Below are 17,695 nucleotides of genomic sequence, written 5' to 3' on the forward strand. Positions count from 1 at the left end.
GTCAGGAACCCACTTGAGGAGGCAGTCAGCCGGTTCTCAGATCTCCAGCTGCGTGCTGGGAGAACCACTGCTCTCCTCACAGCTGTCAGACAGGGACATTTAAGTCTGCAGAGGTTACTGCTGTCTTTTTGTTTGTCTGTGCCCTGCCCCCAGAGGTGGAGCCTACAGAGGCAGGCAGGCCTCCTTGAGCTGTGGTGGGCTCCACCCAGTTCAAGCTTCCAGGCTGCTTTGTTTACCTAAGCGAGCCTGGGCAATGGCGGGCGCCCCTCCCCCAGCCTCGCTGCCGACTTGCTGTTTGATCTCAGACTGCTGTGCTAGCAATCAGCGAGACTCCGTGGGCATAGGACCCTCTGAGCCAGGTGCGGGCTATACTCTCCTGGGGCACCGGTTCCTAAGCCCGTCGGAAAAGCACAGTATTCGGGTGGGAGTGGCCCGATTTTCCAGGTGCCGTCTGTCACCCCTGTAAGGGGAACTCCCTGACCCCTTGCGCTTCCCGAGTGAGGCAATGCCTCGCCCCTGCTTCGGCTGGCGCACAGTGCGCTCACCCACTGACCTGCGCCCACTGTCTGGCACTCCCTAGTGAGATGAACATGGTACCTCAGATGGAAATGCAGAAATCACCCGTCTTCTGCGTCGCTCGCGCTGGGAGCTGTAGACCGGAGCTGTTCCTATTCGGCCATCTTGGCTCCTCCCCCCAGCTCTTCTTTATATATCTGGTAGAATTTGGCTGTGAATCAATCTGGTCCAGGGCTTTTTCTTGTTGATAGTCTTTTTATTTCTGATTCAATTTTGAAACTTGTTATTGATCTGTTCAGAGTTTCAGTTTCTTCCTGGATCAACCTTGGGAGGTTGTGTTTCCAGCAGTCTATCTCCCCATTTCTTCTAGGTTTTCTAGTTTGTGTGTATAAAGGTGTTCATAATAGTTTCTGGGTTTTTTTTTTTTTTATTTCTGTGAGATTGGTGGTCGTATCTTCTTTGTCATTTCTGATTGTGTTTATTTGTCTAGTTTATGTTTTTTTGTTTGTTATTCTAGCTAGCAGTCTATCAATCTTATTTATTCTTTCAAAGAACCAATATCTGGTTTTGTTGATCATTTGTGTGGTTTTATGTCTCTCAATTTTGTTCACTTCAGCTCTGATTTTGGTTATTTCTATTCCTCTGCCAGCTTTGGGGTTGATTTGCTCTTGCTTTTCTAGTTCCTCTAGGTGTGATATTAGTGAGGTTGCTAACGTGATACTTCTAGCTTTTTGATGTGAGCATTTAGTGCCATAAACTTTTCTCTGAACACTGTTTTACCTGTATATCAGAGATTCTGCTGTGTTCTGCCTTTGTTTTCATCAGTTACAAAGAATATCTTGATTTCTGCCTTAAGTTCATTATTTTCAGAAAAGTTGTTCAGAAGCATGTTGTTTAATTTCCATGTAATTGTATGGCTTTGAAAGATCTTAGTATTGATTTCTGTTTTTACTGCATTGTGGTCTAAGAATGTGCCTGGTATGATTTTTTTTTTGAATTTGTTGAGAATTGCTTTATAGCTGAATGTGTGGTTGATTTTAAAGTACGTTACATGTGCAGATGACAAGAATGTATATTTTGTTGTTGTTGGATAGAGTGTTCTGTAGATGTCTGTTAGGTCCATTTGGTCAAGTGTCAAGTTTAGGTCCTGAATATTTTTATTTGTTTTCTGCCCTGATGATCTGTCTAATACTGTCAGTGGGGTGTTGAAGCCTCCCAACATTGTGTAGGTATCTAAGTCTCTTTGTAGGTCTATAAAAACTTGTTTTATGAATCTGTGTGCTCTAGTATTAGATGCGTATATATTTAGGATAGTTAAATCTTCTTGTTGTATTGAACTTTTCATCATTATCAGTGTCCTTCTTTGTCCTTTTTGATAGTTACGGTGTAAAGTCTGTCTTGTCTGAAATTAGAATAGCAACCCCTGCTTTTTTTGTTTTCCATTTGCTTGGTAGATTTTTCTCCATCCCTTTAAGCCTATGGGTGTTATTGCATATGAGATGGGTCTCTTGAAGACAACATACAGTTGGGTTTTGCTTCTTTATCCAGCTTGTCACTCTGCGCCTTTTAAGTGGGGTATTATAGTCTGTTTATATTCAAGGTTGATATTGGTATGTGTAGATTTGTCATTGTGTTGTTATGTAGACTTGTTATGTTATGTTATGTAGTTGCTTTATAGTGTCAATGGTCTAGATACTAAAGTGTGTCTTTGTGGTGGCCGGTAATGGTCTTTCATTTCTATGTTTAGTACTGTCTTAAGGACCTCTCATAAGGCGGGTCTGATGCAAACAATTCCCTTAGCTTATCTGAAAAGGATTTTGTTTCTCCTTCATTGATGAAGCTTAGTTTGGCTGGATATGAAACTTTTGGTTGGAGTTTCTTTTCTTTAAGAATGCCAAGGCTGGGCACAGTGGCTTATGCCTGTAATCCCAGCACTTTGGGAGGCCAAGGCAGGAGGATTATTTGAGCCCAGGAGTTTGAGACCAGTCTGAGCAATATAGTGACACCTTGTCTCTACAAAAAAATTTTCTAAAAATTAGCTGAGCATGATGGCATGTGTCTGTAGTCCCAGCTACTTAGGATGCTGAGTTGGCAGGATCACTTGAGCCTGGGAGGAGGAGGTTGCAGTGAGCCAAGATTGCACCACTGCCATCCATCCTGGGTGACAGAGTAAGACCCTGTCAAAAAAAATGCTTAATATAGGCCCCCAAACTCTTCTGGCGTGTAGGATTTTTGCTGAAAGAGCTGCCGAAAGATCTGCTGTTAGCTTTATATGTTTCCCTTTGTAGGTAACCTGCCCTTTCTGTCTAGTTGCCCTAAATATTTTTTCTTTCCCGTTGATCTTGAAGAATGTAATGACTATGTGTCTTGGGGGATGGCTGTTCTAGATAGTGTCACACTGGGGCTCTCTGAATTTTCTGAATTTGAATGTTGAGCCCTCTAGCAAGGTCAGGGAAATGTTTTGAACTGTATTCTCAATTATATTTTCAATGTTTCTTGCTCTCTCTCTCTCCCTCTCTTTCAGGGCTACCAATGAGTTTTAAATTTTGGTCTCTTTACATAATCCCATATTTCTTGGAGGTTTTGTTCATTCTTTTTTATTCTTTTTTTCTGTGTTTTTCTCTGACCGAGTAGATTTGAAAACCTGGTTTTTGAGCTCTGAGATTCTTTCCTCAGCTTGGTTTATTCTGCTGTTAATACTTCCAATTGTATTATGAAATTCTTGCAGTGAGTTTTTCAGCTCTATCAGATCAGTTTGGTTCTTTCTTAAAATGGCGATTTTGTCTTTCACTTGTTAATCATTTTACTGGGTTCCTTAGATTTCTTGGGTTGGACTTCAACTTTCTGATGAACCTTGATGATCTTCATTGCCATCCAGATTCTGAATTCTAGGTCTGACATTTCAGCCATTTCAGCCTGGTTAAGAACTATTGCTGGGGAGCTATGTGGTTGTTTGGAAGTAAGAAAACACTCTGGCATTTTGAGTTGCCAGAGTTCTTGCTTTCTGGCAAGAACATCAGTCCAGACAGACTAATTGTTTTTCGTCTGTCTGGGCTGATGTTCCTTTAATATCTGAAGTTGCTATCCTTCAGATGGGGCTTTTTCTTTTATATTCCTTGATGCCATTGAGATTTACTGTGGCATAAGTTGGGTTTAGTTGACTGGCTTTGTTTCTGGATGATTTCAGAGGGCTTGGGCTCAGCTCAGTGCTCCTGGGCTGCATGCTCATGGCTGTGTTTGCTGACCCCTCGAGGTTAAGTACCTGCTGCACTGGAGGGTTAGAGGTGTTCCTGGTTCACTGGCAACCACACTTAAATGGGGCAGTGGCAGAAGGGTATGCACTCATGTGTAATGCCAACAGTGGCTGGATAGTAGCATGGTGAGGTCTGGGTATGCACACCAGTGGTGGTGGCACAGCAGGGTCCATGTTTGCAGTGTATCAGCAGTGGCAAGACAGCAGCATAGTGGGATCCACATGTACCAGTGGTGCACTGGTGGGGGTGGGGCCGTGGTGACAAGGTCCATGCACCATGTGCATGCTAGCAAAGTGATGCAGGGAGGCCATGGTTGAGTGCATGCCAGCAGAGTGGTTGGGGGAGGCTGCAGACAGGTGTGTGTTGGCAAAGCAGTGTGAGGAGGCTGTTGGTGGGTGCACATTGGCAGAGTCCATCTAATGGTTCAGTGGCATCTGCTGGCTAAGGAGCTATGGTGGTGGCCACTAGGAGGTGCCCCAGTTGGGCATCTGAGGCCACACTGCAAGTGAGCTTGGCCATAGAGGGACCCCAGAAGAGGCTGGCAGTCAGCGGGCACTCAGATAAGACTGGCCCCATCACATGGACAAGACTGCCCTGCTCTGTCTAGGTCCAACAGTCAACAAAGGCCAAAGCCACTTAGAGGAACATGGCAGGCCTTGGGGGATTGGCGTTCCTGACTGTACTCCACTGTAGCCATTCCTGCGCCAAACCCTTTGGGCTCCACGCAGGGTGGAGTCCTGTCTCTGCCATTTCTCCAGGCAGTTCTCTCTGCCAATTTAAATGTCTGTAGGGGTCATGAGGTCTTCTGCAGCTAAGATTCCAGAGGTCCAGACAAGAGTGGGCCACTCCTCACCTGTTTAATTCACCCTTCCCCAGGAGCCACCAGGGGCTGGGAATGAGTTCTGGTGCTTTGAAGCCCACTGCAGTGTTCCTAGCTTCTACCCAGGGTCTGTGTCCTCCCTCCAACCACCCTCAATGACTTCCTTCTGAAGATCTGCTTCGAGTGTGCTGGTCTTCCTGATGGTCTGGTCTTTTGGTGGGAGATGCTCTTCCTGGCTGTGTCCAGTTGGCCCTCTTGGTTCTCCTCCTCCTTTCTCAGTTCCTGAAGGATGGAAGCCTGAGTTAAGTGTGCTGACATGGTCAGATTCTGTTGAGGGTTCTCTTCCTTTGCACACAGTCACCTTCATGCTGTGTGCTCACGTGATTTCTTATTTGCGCATGTAATTTCTTGGCTTTTCTGGTGTTCCAGAGTTCTCCCTATGGATCTCCCAGTATCTGCAGGTCACAGGGTGACAGAGGCTGCGGCCAAGTTACCTGAGGCCTCCCGGGAAAAAGGGGATGCAGTACTGGAGACAGGACTCTGAGCTTCCCCATCAAATTGTGGAAAATGCTGCACCGTGCTGGGTTTGTAATTTCTTAGCCTGTTATTAATGTAGGTGTAATTTTCTTACATAGTATTTCTAATTAATTCATTTTTATGACTTCTTATTCCTTCATATTACTAATACTTTATTTTGTCTCTCTGAGTTTATTTTTTGTATATCAGTTTTTAGTTTGTATGTTCCTATAATTCTGCTTCATATAGTTTTTGCTTTTTAGGTTGTAATCATAATACTCAAGTATCTAGGTATTTTCATCTGTATGTTTGCATTGAGGTTTTTACCTGTTTTGCCAGGTAATGTGTACTGAGAGAAGGGCTCAAAAGGCCAATTTTTTCCCCCTTCAACTGTTCTGGTACATGTGCAGATGTGCAGGTTTGTTACAGGTAAACATGTGGCATGGTGGTTTGCTGCACAGATCATACCATCACCTACGTATCAAGCCCAGCATCCATTAGCTATTCTTCCTGATACTCTCCTTCCCCTCGCCCTCCCCGACAGACCCCAATGTGTGTTGTTCCCCACAATGCGTCCACGTGTTCTCATTGTTCAGCTCCCATTTATAAGTGAGAACATGTGGTGCTTGGTTTTCAGTTCCTGTGTTGGTTTGCTGAGGATAACAGCTTCCAGCTCCATCCATTTTCCTGCAAAGGACATATCTCATTCCTTTTCATGGCCATATAGTATCCCACGGTATACTATGTACCACGTTTTCTTTATCCAGTGTTTCATTGATGGGGATTTAGGTTGATTCCATGTCTTTGATATTGTGAATAGTGCTGCAGTGAACATACGTGTGCATGTATCTTTACAAAAGAATGATTTGTATTCCTTTGGGTATATACCCAGTAATGAGATTGCTGGGTCAAATGGTATTTCTGGTACTAGGTCTTATAGGAATTGCCACACTGTCTTCCGCAGTGGTTGAACTTATTTACACTCCCACCAATAGTGCAGAAGCATTCCTTTTAATCTGCAATCTTGCCGGCTTCTGTTGTTTAATTTCTACTGTGAATTTAAGAAAGATTAACCTTCTGAAGATAGGTGGTAACTGCAATAGTCTGGAAGAGTCACTAAACTGTGATGCAGATCTTACCTCTTTGAAGGATAGGGATAGAGGGAAAGAAGAAAGGACAGGATGGAGGGAAGTAGGAAAGGAAGGGATGGAGGTAAGAGGGGAAAGGGGAGGAGGGTAGGAAGGAATGCAGGGGGAGGGAACATGGTGGGGCAGAGAGGGAGAAAGTATGAGAGGAAGGAAGGATGGGATGGAGGAAGGGATGTTTTTAGACAACTTATAATTGAATCCCGTAACTCTAGGAGGAAGGGAGGAAGGGAGGGAGGGAGGGAGAGAGAGATCTTAGCCTGCAAGGAGGGAGGCAGGGATCTTATCTTGCAAGAAGGGAGGGAGGAGGGGAGGGCAGGAGGGATTTTAGCCTCCAAGGAGGATGGGAGAGAGAAAGCCCTTGGAGGATCTTAGCTTGCAAGGAGGGAAGGAGAGAGGGAGAGAGGGGTCTTAGCCTGCAATGCAATCCTAAGAACATTTGGCAAAGTTGATAGGAACTCTTACAGATCTACCTTAGCATCCCTGCCATGCTCAGTCATTGGTTGGGGGCATCTCGTGAAAGTATGATCTCGGTGTAAACATGATGATGATTCAGAGCACAGCAGCTGGGGCCATCAGTCACTGACATGTCTTGCAGTAGGAGGTCTGAAAGGGGTCATGGCCTCCATGCTCCCCACCACTGTATTTTATGAAATATCCTAAATTTCCTGTAAGAATATTAATCTTTGAAATATCCTGAATTTCCTGTAAGAATATTAATCATTCAGTAGCTATATTAATAGCAAGTTGTTTCTTTATTTCCTTGCTTTACTTGCAAATCTTTAAAAATTACTTTTCATTCCCTCTGCTTTGACTCATTTTCCTTATGCTTTCCTTTCTAGGTTATGTTTTTCTGTCTTACCTAGGAAAGCTTCATCTCTATTAATAAGCCAACAAGTATTGAATCTTTTCTTAAAACCTTTCATTTTCTCTAGTAGGAAGACACCTTATATTAACTTATAAATATTTAGGGTAAGAGGACCATCTTTAAATATATTGCGATGGTTAACTAGTTCCCTTGGTAATCATAATCTTGATATCTCACACACTTCTCTCAGAAGCACCTTTTTATAAACTAATCCATTATTCACATGTTGGCTGAACATATTCACCAGGCTCCTAATTGAGAGCCTGGCTACTTCTCTATTCCTGATTGTTAGTTTTATCTATTGTACCATGTCGTTGATGCTTGTAACTCTATTGGAATGCCAAAAATCTTTTCTTCTTCAGCAAAACATTAGCACATACATAAATGTTAGCCCTTTCCTTGAGAAGCAGTATGCTACTTTCTTCTTCCCAGCTGTTTTCTATGTGTTCATAAGGCTTGAAATTCTTTGGAATGTTTTTAGACAATTTATCATAGAATCCAGTAACATTTTTTTTTTTTTTTTCGAGACAGAGAGTCTTGCTCTGTGACCCAGGCTAGAGTGCAGTGGCATGATCTCGGCTCACTGCAACCTCCACCTCCCGGGTTCAAGCGATTCTCCTGCCTCAGCTTCCCGAGTAACTGGGACTACAGGTGCCCGCCACCACGCCCAGCTAATTTTTGTATTTTTAGTAGAGACAGGGTTTCACCATCTTGACCAGGCTGGTCTCAAACTCCTGACCTCGTGATCCACCTGCCTCGGCCTCCCAAAGTGCTGGGATTACAGGTGTGAGCCAATGCTCCCAGCGGAATCCAGTAACCTCTTAAGTGAATTCCATTTCATCAGTTACTTACCCCCACTTCTCCCATACTCCTACCCACAACCAATCTGCTGTTCTATTTCCGAAATAACTTATTTTCAGACTCCTAGTTTAATTAAAATATTGCTCAAGAATTTTAAGTGGTCACCTGTTATTTTATAAATCAAATCCAAAATATAACCTCTTTTAATATCATTTGAGGGCTCTTTCAGGTCCTCTCTAGTCTATCATTTGTCATGTTTTAATAATAAAAATAGGTAACACTTACTAAATATTAGGCACCATGCTAAGTACTATATATCCATTTTTAATTGCACTTAATCTTCTCCACAACAAACTTCTGAGGTGGGTAGTTTTATTATTCCCACATTACATTAAGAAACTGGTCACGTAACTTGTGCATGATCACTTGCCTACCCAATAAGAGGAGGAGCAGGGATTCTAATCAACTCAGTCTGATCAGGACTCATAATCACTATCAAGCCATATGTTTTTCCAGCCATCATTACAGTATTCTAAAGATAGTCTTTTTAACTTTACTCTTTGGATAAACAGGATTTTCCCCAATGTCATAATGGCATTATTTCCTCTCTACCAAAGCATATTAGTCACTTTAAAAACCCTTCTCAAGATCCATTATTTGTAGTAGGCCATTCTACACTGACCATTCCTCTTAGGTTTGATTTCCTCCATACTCGTTTGTATGTAAATACTAACATTAGCTGATTTTTTGTCCTCTAGGTACTTAGCATGTAGTTATCTTCCTAGCCAACCTATAAATTCTAGAGATTGTGTCTTCTACATTTTTTGGTATGTCTTTTGTGGCTGGTGGCATTACAGGCACAAAGTACATGTTAAGAAAATGTTTTAAATTATTTTTAAATTTTTGTCGGTAAATAGTAAGTGTATATATTTATAGAGTTCATGAGATATTTTGGTACAGGTATGCAATGTGTATAATCATATCATGGAAAATCCATCCCCTCAAGCATTTATCCTTTGTGTTACAGACAATCCAATTGTACTCTTTAAGTTATTTTTAAAATGTACAGTCAAATTATTGACTATCGTCACCCTGTTATGCTATCAAATACTAGGTCTTATTCATTCTTTCTGTTTTTTTTTTTATTTTTGTACCCGTTAACCATTCCCACCAACCTCCCCTCCACCCTCCCACTACCCTTCCCAGCCTCTGGTAACCATCTTTCTACTCTCTATGTCCATGAGTTCAATTATTTTGATTTTCAGATTCCACAAATAAGTAAGAACATGCAATGTTGGTCTTTCTGTGCCTGCCTTATTTCACTCAGCATAATGACCTGGAGTTCCATCCATGTTGTTGCAAATGATAGGATCTCATTCCTTCTGTGGCTGATTAATACTCTGTTGTACATGTGTACCACATTTTCTTTATCCATTCATCTGTTGATGGACACTAAGTTGCTTCCAAATCTTGGCTATTGTGAACACTGCTGCAATAAACACTGAGAGTGTAGATACCTCTTTGATATACTGATTTCCTTTGTTTTGGGTATATACCCAGCAGTGGGATTGCTAGATCATATAGTAGCTCTCTTTTTAGTTTTTTGAGGAACCTCCAAACTATTCTCCATAGTGGTTGTACTAATTTACATTCCCACCAACAGTGTACAAGGGTTCCCTTTTCTTCACATCTTCACCAGCCTTTATTATTGCCTGTTATTTGGATAAAAGCCATTGTAACTGGGGTGAGATGATATCTCATTGTACTTTTGATTTGCATTTCTCTGATGATCAGTGATGTTGAGCACCTTTTCATATGCCCTTTTGCTGTTTGTATGTTTGTATGTCTTCTTTTGAGAAATGTCGATTCAAATCTTTTGCCCATTTTTCAACTGGATTATTAGATTTTTTCCTGTAGAGTTGTTTGAGCTCCTTATATATTCTAATTATTAATCTTTTGTCAGATTGGTAGTTTGCAAATATTTTCTCCTGTTCTGTGGGTTTTCTTTTCACTTTGTTGATTGTTTCCTTTGCTGTGTAGAAGGTTTTTAACTTGATGTGTTCACATTTGTCCATTTTTGGTTGCCTGTGCTTGTGGAGTATTACTCAATAAATTTTTGCCCAGACCAATGACCTGGAGAGTTTCCCTAATATTTTCTTGTAGTAGTTTTGTAGTTTCAGTTGTTAGATTTAAGTCTTTAATCCATTTTGATTTTTATATATGTCAAGAGATAGGGGGTCTAGTTTCATTTTTCTGCATGTGGATATCAGGTTTTCCCAGCACCATTTATTGAAGAGACTGTCTTCCCTAATGTATGTTCTTGGCACCTTTGTCAAAAATGAGTTCACTGGATGTGTGTGGATTTCTTTCTGGGTTCCTTATTCTGTTCCATTGATTGATGTGTCTGTTTTTATGCCAGTACCATACTGTTTTGGTTACTATAGCTCTGTAGTATAGTTTGAAATCAGGTAATGTAATTCCTCCAGTTTTGTTCTTTTTGCTTAGACTAGCTTTGGCTATTCTGGATCTTTTGTAATTCCATATAAATTTTAGGATTTTTTTTCTCTGTGAAGAATGTCATTGGTATTTTGATAGGGATTGCACTGAATCTCTAGATTACTTTGGGTAGTATGGAAATTTTAACAATATTGATTTTTCCAGTCCATGAACATGGAATATTTTTTCATTTTTTGGTGTCCTCTTCAATTTCTTTCATCAGTGTTTTATAGTTTTTGTGTTTCTTTGTTTGTTTGTTTTTGAGATGAAGTCTTCCTCTGTCGTCCAGGCTAGAGTGCAGTGGTGCGATCTTGGCTCACTGCAACCTCTGCCTCTCGGGTTCAAGCGATTCTCCTGCCTCAGCCTCCTGAGTAGCTGGGATTACAGGCGCCTGCCATCACACCCAGCTAATTTTTGTATTTTTACTAGAGACAGGGTTTCACCATGTTGGCCAGGCTAGTCTCAAACTCCTGATCTGAAGTGATCTGCCCGCCTTTGCCTTCCAAAATGCTGGGATTACAGGCATGAGCCACTGCATCCCACCAGTGTTTTATAGTTTTAATTACAAAGATCTTTCACTAATTCCTAGATATTTAATTTTAGTTGTGGCTATTATAAATGGGATTACTTTTTTATTTCTTTTTCAGGTTTTTCATGGAATATTTTTTCATCTTTTGGTGTCCTCTTCAATTTCTTTCATCAGTGTTTTATAGTTTTAATTACAAAGATCTTTTACTTCTTTCATTACTTCCTAGATATTTTAATTTTAGTTGTGGCTATTATAAATGGGATTACTTTTTATTTCTTTTTCAGAGTTTTCACTGTTGGCATATAGGAATGCTACTGATTTTTGCATGTTGATGTTGTATCCTGCAGCATTACTGAATTTATTATTTCTGACAGTTTTCTTGTAGATTTTTTATGTTTTTCCAAATATAAGATTATTTCATCTGCAAACAAGGATAATTTGACTTCTTCCTTTCCAAGTGAATGTCCTTTATTAATTTCTCCTATCTGATTGCTCTAGCTAGGACTTCCAATACTATGGGGAATAACAGTGGTGAAAGTGGGCATCCTTGTCATATTCCATATCTTAGAGGAAAGCTTTTCCATTTGTCCCCATTCAGTATGATACTAGCTGTGGGTCATGATATATGGCTTTATTATTCCTTCTATACCCGGTTTTTTGAGGGTATTTATCTTGAATTGATGTTGAATTTTGTCGAATGCTTCTTAAGCATCAATTGTGATTTTTGTTCTTCATTGTCTTGATGTGATGTATCACATTGGTTGATTTGTATACGTTAAACTATCCTTGCATCCCTAGGATAAACCCCACTTGGTCATGTTGAATAATCTTTTTAGTGTGTTGTTGAATTTTGTTTGCTAGTATTTTGTTGAGGGTTTTTGCATCAATATTCATCAAAGATATTGGCCTGTAGTTTCCCTTTTTTGATATGTCTTTGTCTGGTTGTGGTATCAGGGTAATAACGTCCTAGTAGAGTAAGTTTGGAAGTATTCCCTCCTCCTCTATTTTTTGAAACAGTTTTTGAGCAGGATTTGTGGTAGTTCTTCTTTAAATGTTTGGTAGAATTCAGCAGTGAAGCCATTGGGTCCCAGGCTTCTCTTTACAGGGCGACTTTATTATGGTTTCAATTTCATTACTTATTATTTTTCTGTTCAGGTTTTGGGTTTCTTCATTGTTCAATCTTAGTAGGTTGTATGTGTCTAGGAATTTGTTCATTTCTTCTAGACTTCCCAATTTATTGGCATGTAGTTGCTCCTAGTAGCCACTAATGATCCTTTGAATTTGTATGGTATCAGTTGTAATGCCTCCTTTTTCATCTCTGATTTTATTTATTTGGATCTTTTATTTTTCTTCTTCTTTTTTTTTTTACTTTTGTAATTTTATTGACTTTTTTCTTCATAACTTTAAGACAAAAACAGCCCATGAAAACCAGTGTCTTATCCCAAAGTCTCAACTCAGCTGATTGCCAGATGAACATCACCGTCTTACTCCTCTGAATAACTAGACACAAATTACATAGCAAGTTCGAGTGTCTGCCCACCCAAGACACAGCCAGTATTCAGTCACAAACACAGACACAGTCAACTCCAGAGGCTCCAACTCTCTGCCTATCTTCTCTCAGCAGTTCCTCCCATCTGCTAAGATGCACCTTCCTGATGGGTGTCTCTCAAGGTGGGTCAAGCCTGAACAAGACAGAAAAGCAGTCTAATTCCACCATCACCTCCCACTGGCCACCAGTTGGCCAGCCAGGAAATCATTTCTGTACATCTTTTGTCTCCCCCTTTTATCTCCCTCTCTCTTCTCCAAAACTTGTTGCTATCTATCACTTTCATGTAACAATGGACTTAGTGTCCGTCCATTAAACTGCCTGAGAAGTGGTTTGAGCCTGACATATTTTCCTGAGCTAAAGAAGGAAAAGTACCACTGTGGCCTTCTTGCCATTAAGATCAAGTAAAAAAGGGACTAACACTACTGAAAAGGGTCATGCTAGAAAAACTTTAGAATCCTCTCTCCACCCTTGTGAAGGTGTCTCTAGCTGTAGCTCTTAAGGGTACAAGAGGGCAAATATTCTGGTGTCAAGGAGGTATAATGGGGAAACACATTTATTTTCCCCTTTTAAACTTCCTTGCTGCCCCAGTCTTTGCCTTCTTCTTAGTGGATCCCTTTGATTCTGGCTCCTTGCACTTAGCTGAAGAGAGTGAGCCAGTCACCTTGAAGAAATCATCCAGGCGGTCCTGTGTGCTGCCTTAGTGACTCTTACTCAGCCTCTTGACCCCACTGTGGATTCGCTCCTCAGAGAACTGCTTTTCACCACACATGAACTTGACCAGCTCTTCTTCATTTGGCTTGCTCCACTTCAGCTCCATGGACTCTGGGCCCTGCACCTCAGGTTCCAAGAAGAGCTGGTAAGCCTTCTTGTGGAGCCAATTTTCTGGCAAAGGGTACTTGTTGGGGTCAAGTCGCCGCATGATCTCCTCGATGCTCTTGTGCTTCTGGATGAGGTCCACAAACCGCTTGGGCCCAGTACTCCGGATACTCTCACAGTAGTCACTGCCTAGCAGGATGCACAGATCCACAAACTGTTCCGGGTTCCAGCTCCTGCAGAATCTGGCTCAGGTGGAATTCCTGGATTGGCAGCTTTTTGGCTTCACTGGCAGTCAGGTGTTGCATTAGCACAGGGCTGCCGAAGGTGAGGCAGTCCATGTCCTCGATAGCCACAGGATGGACTTTGCCAGCCTTCATCAGGGCAGCACAGCTGGCCTCTGCCTCACTGGGTACATCAAGATAAGGGATGCCCATGAGGCTCAGCAGATGTTTGCACTCATCATTGTGCTGCTTAGTGACCTTCACCAGCCACTTAGTGAATTTTTCCACCTCCTGCTCGGCCCCAGCAGCCTGAGCCTGCTGTAGCTGCTTCTCTGCCTCAGCCCCGCAGTTCACTGCATTTGGCCAGCTCGCCTGACTTGAGCTGTGGCGGCTTGCCCTCAAAGACATACACGGGCTTGATGCCGTTCTCCATCACGCGAATGGTGCGGTAGAACATGCCTATCAGGTGGCTGGTGGTCTCACCCTCCTCGTTCTGTAGCACATCCCCACCCTGGCAAACAGCAGTCAGGAACTGATAAATGCTCATAGACGCATCAATGGCCACCTTACGGCCAAAGTAGCTCTTGATGTCATTCTCCCGGGTGGCACTGGGGGCCACATCAGCAATTAGTTTGGCCAGGCCTTGAATACCCATGGCAACACAGAGGAGGGATGACTAGCCTTTGGGACATGAGGCCTCGGCGGCTAAAGCGTGGTTCAGGGTTGCCCTGGGCAGGCGGTCCTAAGCCCACTTGCCCTCCTCAGCTTAGCTGCAGGTCGCCTGACACTCAGCCCTTCTTTTTCTTCTTAGTCTGGCTAAAGGTTTGTCAGTTTTGTTAACCTTTTCTAGAAACCAACATTTTTGTTTCATTGGTCTTTTGTATTGTTTTCTTCATTTCAATTTTATTTCTGCTCTGACATTTATTATTTCTTTTCTTCTACTAATTTTGTGTTTGGTTAGTACTTGCTTTTCTAGTTCTTTAAGATGCATCATTAGGTTTTTTATTTGACATTTTTCTTCTTTTTTGATGTAGGCACTTGTAGCTATAAACTTTCCTCTTCATACTACTTTTGCTGTATCCCATTGGTTTTGGTATGTTGTGTTTCCATTATCATTTGTTTCAAGAAATTTTTCAATTTTCATCTGAATTTATTCATTGACGCAGTGGTCATTTAGGAGCATGTTGTTTAATTTCCATGTATTTGTATAGTTTCCAAAATTCCTTTTGCTATTTATTTCTAGTTTTATCCAGAAGATGCTTGATATTATTTCAATTTTTAAAACTGTTTTAAGACCTGTTTTGTAACCTAACATATGGTCTCTCCTTGAATGATCCATGTGCTGATGAGAAAGATGTGTATTCTGCAGCTGTTGGATGAAATGTTTTGTAAATATCTATTAGGTCCATTTGGTCTGTAGTGCAGATTAAGTTTGATGTTTCTTTGTCGATTTTCTGTCTGGATGATCTGTTCAGTGCTGAAAGTGGGGTGAAGTCTCCAGGTATCATCATATTGGGGCCTATCTCTCTTTATCTCTAATAATATTTGGTTTATATATCTGGATGCTCCTCACTATAACCTCCACGTCCCAGGCTCAGGTGACCCTCCTACCTCAGCCCCCGCAAGTAGCTGGGATCACAGGCATGTGCCACCATTCCTGGCTAATTTTTTTGTATTTTTGGTAGAGATGGGGTTTTGCCATGTTGCTCATGCTTGTCTCAAAGTACTGAGCTCAGGCAATCCTCCTGCCTTGGTCTTGCAAATTGCTGGGATTATAGGCATGACCCATTGTGCCCAGCCTCAGTCTATGTATTTTTATTGGAGAGTTTAGTCCATTTACATTCAATGTTATTATTGATAAGTAGGAACTTACTCCTGCCATTTTGTTATTTGTTTTCTGGTTTTTTACAGTCTTCTCTTCCTTCTTTCTGTCTTTCCTGTCTTCTGTTCAGTGAAGGTGATTTTCTCTGGTGGCATGCTTTAATTTCTTGCTTTTTATTTTTTGTGTATCTGTTGTATGACTTTGAATTTGAGGTTACCATGGGGTTTGCAAATACTGTCTTGTAACCCATTATTTCACACTGATGATAACCTAACACTGATTGCCTAAACAAGCAAACAAAAATGTAAAAAGAAAACTAATAAACACTCTACACTTTAACTTCATCCCCATGCTTTTTACCTTTTTCTTGTTTCCCTTTACATCTTATTATTCTGTCTTGAAAAGCTGTTGTAGCTATTATTTTTGATTGCTTCATCATTTAGTCTATTTAAGTCAAGAGAAGTTTACACACCACAGTTACAGTGTTATAATATTCTGTTTTTCTGTGTGCTTACTATAACCAGTGAGTTTTGTACTTTCAAATGATTTTCTTCTTGCTCATTAACATCCTTTTCTTTCAGATTGAAGAACTTCCTTGAACATTTCTTAGAGGACAGATCTGGTGTTGATGAAATCCCTCAGCTTTTGTTTGTCTAGGAAGCTCTTTATTTCTCCTTCATTGTTAAAGGATATTTTCAGCAGATATACTATTCTAGAGTAAAAGGGTTTTTTTTTTTTCTTTAGCACTTTAAATATGTCCTGCCACTCTCTCATGGCCTGTAAGGTTTCCACTGAAAAGTCTGCTGCCAGACACATTGGAGCTCCACTGTATGCTATTTGTCTTTTGCTGCTCTTAGGATCCTTTCTTTATCCTTGACCTTTGGGAGTTTGATTATTAAATACCATGAGATAGCCTTCTTTGGGTTAAATCTGCTTGGTATTCTATAACCTTCTTTTACTTGAATGTTGTTATCTTTCTCTGTGTTTGGGATGTTCTGTGATACTATACTTTTGAATAAACTTTACCGCCATCTCTTTCTGTACCGCTTCTTTAAGGTCAATAACTCTTAGATGTGCCCTTTGGAGGCTATTTTCCAGATCTCATAGGTGTGCTTCATTTTTTTAAAATGTGTTTTCTTTTGTCTCCTCTGACTATGTATTTTCAAATACCCTGTCTTCAAGCTCACTTACTGTTTCTTCTGCTTGATCAGTGTTGCTGTTAAGATACTCTGAGGTGTTGTTCGGCATGTCATTGCATTTTTCCAACTCTAGGATTTCTGCTTAATTCTTTTTAATTATTTCAATCTCTTCGTTAAATTTATGTGATAGAATTCTGAATCCTTTCTCTGTGTTATCTTGAATTTCTTTGAGTTTCTTCAAAACAGTTATTTTGAATTCTCTGTCTGAAAGGTCACATATCTCTCTTTTTCTAGGATTGATTCCTGCTGCCTTGTTTAGTTCACTTGGTGAGGTCATGTTTTCCCGGAGGTGTTCTTTGGTGTCTGAGTATTCAGCAGCTAGGTATTTATTCTAGTCTTCACAGTCTGGGCTTGTTTTTGCCTGTCCTTCTTGAGAAGGCTTTCTAGGTATTCAAAGGGACTTTGGCCATAAGCCCAATTATGCTGTGGTTTTTGCAGATTTGTAGACCTACCACCTTGCTGGTCATGGATAAGATCGAGAAGAATTCTCTGGACTACCAGGCAAAGACTCTTGTTCTTTTCCCTTACTTTCTCTCAAAAATACAGATTCTCTCTCTCTGTGCTGAGCCACTTGGAATTGGGGCTATGCTGATGTAAGCACTCTTGTGGGCTGGGACTGTGCTGGGTCAGACCTGAAGCCAGCACAGCACTGGGCCTTCCCAAGGCCTTTCCCTTCGGGATGGTGAGTTCCCCCAGGTCCTAGGTGTGTCTAGAGATACTGTCTGAGAGACTGTCTGAGAGCCAGGGATTGGAAGAGTCTCTGCCTGTGGCCACCACCTTCACTGGTCCTCAGGGGGTTGTGCCAAGTCATCACTGATGTTCACTTAAAGCCCAAGGGCTCTTCTATCAGCTTATAGTGAATGCTGCCAGGCCTGGGACTCATCCTTCAGGGCAGTAGGCTCCCCCTCTGGCCTGGGGCAGGTCCAGAAATGCTGTCTAAGAGCCTAGGCCTGGACTCGGAGACCCCAAGAGCCTCCTTGTTGCTCTACCCAGCCATGGCCAAGCTGGTACCTGATTTTTTATTCTTGTGGCAGTGCTTTTCTGTGTGCAGAAAAGCAATTAGAGTGCTTTTGTGTGTGCAGATTGTTGTTAAAATTTGGTGTTCCTGCAGCGAGGACCAATGGTCTAGGCTTCTGTTCTACC

The 17,695-nt window shown here is 41.5% G+C and overlaps 1 protein-coding gene and 1 pseudogene across 2 annotated transcripts in view; one reads left to right on the plus strand and one right to left on the minus strand.

The window, feature by feature from the left end:
• The window catches only part of HFM1 (helicase for meiosis 1), a 143,340-nt gene that overhangs the window by 68,141 nt on the left and 57,504 nt on the right, over window positions 1–17,695 (plus strand). The window lies entirely within an intron of this gene.
• LOC129034982 (flap endonuclease 1-like) lies at window positions 12,980–14,247 on the minus strand (annotated as a pseudogene).

The sequence above is a fragment of the Pongo pygmaeus genome, chromosome 1 (assembly GCF_028885625.2).
Source record: "Pongo pygmaeus isolate AG05252 chromosome 1, NHGRI_mPonPyg2-v2.0_pri, whole genome shotgun sequence".
Lineage (NCBI taxonomy): Eukaryota > Metazoa > Chordata > Mammalia > Primates > Hominidae > Pongo > Pongo pygmaeus.